The following is a 4,988-nucleotide window of genomic DNA, read 5'->3' on the forward strand; positions in this document are numbered from 1 at the left end:
AAAGACAAAAAAGTTTTAAAATTATTATTGAAATCAACAAATAAATTATTCTGCTGTATTGTTATTAAAAACTTTAAACACATGTCACAGGCTGGTAGCAAATGGATTTATAGACCAGGACCAGTCTGTGGGCCACATTCTGAGTGGTACAGCTGTGGAATCCCCAATATTTGCACCCAATACACAGTACCTCAATACATATTTGTGCAGTAAATACGTGAATGAGACGATTGGAATGATTGTAGTAGTAGGCAAGGAAAAAAGGAGAATAGAAGCTCTCTTTGGAGAGTTGGAGGGAAATGATTAAGTGAGAAACTCAGGATTACTGCAATAATGCTGTCCTCCATGTAAAACAAACTTTTTGTCATCATTCACTCGGAATACTGTTCCTTTGGCTCTCTATCAAGACAGATAAATACTAATAAATCCTCTGTCTGAATTTATGCAAAATATAGTTTTGTTCATGCTGAATATGTAAAACTTGCTCTAAATGACTGCACAAAGATGTCAACCTATTTATTTAAACTAGCTCTCATGAGCAGATCTATAGTCAGCTAGGATTAATTTCAAATATTGACAACTGCTCTTAGAACCAGTGCATTTTTCCATGTTGCGGTACGGACCATACTGCCAAATGCTTTCTCTGCCTGCGATTTTCTTTTCTTTTTTTTTTTTTTTTTTTTTTTTTTTTTTTTTTTAGTAGAGATGGGATCTCACTACGTTTCCCAGTCTGGTCTTGAACTCCTGGGCTCAGGTGATCCTCCTAGCTTGGCCTCCCAAAGTGCTGAGATTACAGGTGTGAGCCACTGCACCTAAGATCTCTGTCTGAGATTTTCTTGTTTCCTCTGTGTCCTCTCAGAAGATTAGCTGAATAGGGTAAGAAATATTTTTATGAAAAGCTTTGAAACAAGCCTTCTGTGTCCATTAAGATAAGTTTGGGTTGCTTACAACACTACAAGTCTTCAGTTCTTAAAACCAAATTGTTAGGCCAGGCGCGGTGGCTCACACCTGTAATCCCAGCACTTTGAGAGGCCGAGGCAGGTGGATCGCTTGAGGTCAGGAGTTTGAGACCAGCCTGGCCAACAGGGTGAAACCTTGTCCCTACTAAAAATACAAAAATTAGCTGGGCATGGTGATGCCCACCTGTAATCCCAGCTACTCAGGAGGCTGAGGGAGGAGAATCACTTGAACCCAGGAGGCAGAGATTGCAGTGAGCCAACATCACACTATTGCACTCCAGCCTGGGCAACACAGCAAGGCTCTGTCTGAAAAGAAAAAAAAAAGTTAGTCCTTGAGTCTGCTTCAGATTAAAAAAATATATCATGGTTTCATTCAAGGGATAGGAAAGAGGAGGTCTACTTTTTAATAGCCACATATACGGCTATACTCAATGGAGATCATTATTTTGAAATATTTAAGCTCACAATATTTAAGTGCAAGTTACAACAGGGAAGTTTTGTTGTAAATGGAATTTTGTTTTCAATGTGGGTCAGTACAAAGTCAATAACTCAATACATCATCTTCCTTCTCTACTAAGCATATCCCCAAGAGAACATTGTTAGGAAGGGCAAAAGGGCCATTTCCATGGTATATTTGAGGGAGTCTGCTTGCCTTTCTCACCCTCTCATCAGTTCCCTCAGCTCTTCTAGCCCTGGAAGAATGTCATCACAAAGGTACGCAGGACCCTGCAGTTCCCTGGAGCCTTTCTGTTCTCAAGGGTATGTAGTGTGAACAGACCTCTATCTGAATGTTAGCTATGTTATTTAGCAGCTGTGAGTTCCTGAGAAAGATATTTGACTGCTGGGAGCACCACTATTTTATGTGGGTATGAGTATTAAATAAGATTGAAAAATAAAAAAGAGGGGCTGTTAGCACAGCACGTAACATATATATTGAAAATGGGTACTCAAATATTAGCTCTTTTACCCTGCCTCTTGTTTGTTTGAGGACTACCTTTAAACTATGAATATAGCTAGATGCCAGATAAGGCTAGAAATATTGTTCACCTTTGCCCTGGCCTTATACTGTCTGCAGTTAAGTTAAACAAGACTGTTAGAAAGCTAGCCCTGAGAAATGCAAAATAGTTAAGACTTTATCTGTCTGCACTGACAATGAACCATAGGTTAAGAATTATTGATTTATAGCCATTTTTGGGCTAATACAATGAATGAGATTTCCCTTTAGCCTTTGGAGATTTTATAGAAATGGTCTCAGAAGAGAGACCACAACCTTAGTCTTAGACTCATTTCTGTCTCCATTCTAATGTATTCATGAACCAAGTTATCAGGCAACACTCTATCACTTGAATATGGAAGAGATCATTCTCTGAACTGATATTAGATCTGTTAGCTGGACATTGTTACAGCTTTATCCCCTTTATTATATAAATTGATGTGGTTCAGTAATTTCTGGAAAACTTGCCTGAGCTAGAAAATAGTGTCACTAGGCTTGCAGCGTGTCCTTTTTATAAATATGCCTTTTACCCATTAAGGGTATATAAAAAAGATTAAAAATCAAGGGCCCCAAAAGTATATGGGTTTTGACCTGTGGAATACACTAGCAGCATAATCTGATCTGGCATCTTGTATCCTGTAGCATTTGGAAATGCCTTTCTCATCTCATGTCCTAGAGGAACTACTTGTCTTGTACCATAAGTGTAGGGATCATGACTTATTCATCTTATATCCCTCAGTCTCTCCCTGGTACAAATTGGGTATGCAGGATAGTTGGAGGTGTCATATAAAGTTAAAAATCATGGATGTTAGAATCAGGCAGTCAAAAACCAACTTGACCACTTATTGGCTTTGTGACCTTTGAGCAATGAAATGAAGCAAAAACTTACCATCCTCAAACCGCAGATTCCTCATCCATGTAAGAGCTATAATAATAATGCCTATTTCATAGGGTTATATGGATTAATTTATACGTGAATAATATCTAAATTATTAGGATAGTATCTAGTACTCAGTACATCTTAGCCATCATCATTGTACAGTAAATAGATACTGAATGTGAATACTGCATACATTTCTGCCAGAGTTTCGTATACCTAAGTGATGTGTAACACAAATCATGTTACAAACAGAATTCTTTCCATATCTTGGTAAAGTCTTTGCCTTACTTTCTTCTATTGATTTAAACAGAAATTTACTTGGATGTGACCCCTTTGATAAGGACCAGCTGATAAAGTATACCAGCTGATTCAAATAATTGCTCCAGCTAATTTACATAAGGTTTTCCTGTTTTACTGTTCTTAGAAATTATTTTGAAGGTATGAAAGTCTGGTAGTGATTTATGAATATCTTTACATTAAATGTTTACCTTATTGTTCTAAGAAATACTAAACATTTCTCATTTCTGTGTGAAGGCCCTCAGGAGAAAAACACTTTTTTCCCCTGTTTTGGGGGCTATATCTCTAGCCTGCCTGGAAGTTTAGAAATTCCCAGAAGGATATTGCCAAGAATCCGCAAAGGGATGCCATGTTTGAGCTTCTTGCCATTCTCATTGCTTACAAAGAGAAGCATTTGGGCAGTAATTCACTGTTTGTTGTTAGTTCCTAAAGCACTGCCAGGGGAGACTTATATTCCTGGGGCCTCTTCATGTCCCCAGGAGGGAGTTGATGGAAGATGGTTATTAATCTACACCAACTTCAGTTTATTAGCTTTTCTGCTTCCCAAACATGTTTTTGGCAGAGAGGTAGATTCCACAGATCCCTTTATAGTGCTTCTCTATCCCTTTCCAGCACTGTAGCCAAGGGTTTATTTTTTCCATAACAATTTTTTAGATATTTGATCTTTTTCTCTCACTGCCTACTCCTCTTCTCCCCCATGTTTGCTTGCTTTCCTTTGTACACACGAATACATAAGCTCCAATGGCTGTTTTTCCCCCTAAAAAATGTGTTATTCCAAACCTTTCCCATCTCCAAAATCTTATTTCCTAGAAATATCTTTTTCCCTTTTTTTCTCTTTAAAATTGCTTTTTTTTTTCATTTTGAGACAGGGTCTCACTGTGTCGCCCAGGCTGGAGTGCAGTGGCATGAACCCAGCTCACTGCAGCCTTGACATCTGGGCTCAAGCAATCCTCCCACCTCGGTTTCCCAAATAGCTGGGACCACAGGCATGCGCCATCATGCCCAGCTAATTTTTTTTATTTTTTATTTTTTTTTAATAGAGATGAGGTCTCCCTATGTTACCCAGGCTGGTCTCGAACTTCTGGCCTCAACCATTCTTCCTGCCTCAGCCTCCCAAAGTGCTGGGACTACAAGCATGAGCCATCATGCCTGGCCTAGAAACATCTTTTAATTCCCAGCCTTAACCCTTTGTTCATCCATTGTGGACCACCCCTCCCTGTCTGCTGGTATAGAGTATGGGCTTTAGTGGCTATAATTTTTTTCTTTTCACTCTTTATGAGAGTTTTCTTTCCTAGTACCCTAAAACTACTCAAAGTATGGTCCCTGGGGCAGTAGCATTGGCATCATCTGGGAGCTGGTTAGAAATGCAGAATCTCAGTTCCCGCCCCAACCTACTGAACCAGAATCTGTATTTTAACAAGATCTCCAGATGATTGGTATGCAAATGAAAATTTAAGAAATCCCTGTTGTGAATCACCTTTTGCTCAAGGGTCAGGGATTAGGGGACACTTTGTCAAGTAGTGATTCTCCACCCTGGCTTCAGTGGAATCACTTGGGAAACTCTGAAAAATAGTGATGCCTGGGTTCCACCTCCAGAGATTCTAATTGGTCTGAAAGATCAGGTCCGGGAATCAGGAGGTTTAGAAGTTCCCCCAAGTGATTCTGATAGTCAGCCAAGGCTGAGAACCACTGTTGTATATGATTCTTATAATTTGCCCTAGCTTCTTAGAATACAAGGTATATATAAGTTGATGTGGTCAGATCCAGTGGCTTGTGCCTATAATCCCAGCACTTTGGGAGGCCAAGGTAGGGGCATCACTTGAGCCCAGGAGTTTGAGACCTGCCTAGGTAACATAGT

This window comes from Rhinopithecus bieti, unplaced genomic scaffold (genome assembly GCF_001698545.2).
Source record: "Rhinopithecus bieti isolate Rb0 unplaced genomic scaffold, ASM169854v2 scaffold_13704, whole genome shotgun sequence".
NCBI classification, from domain to species: Eukaryota; Metazoa; Chordata; class Mammalia; order Primates; family Cercopithecidae; genus Rhinopithecus; species Rhinopithecus bieti.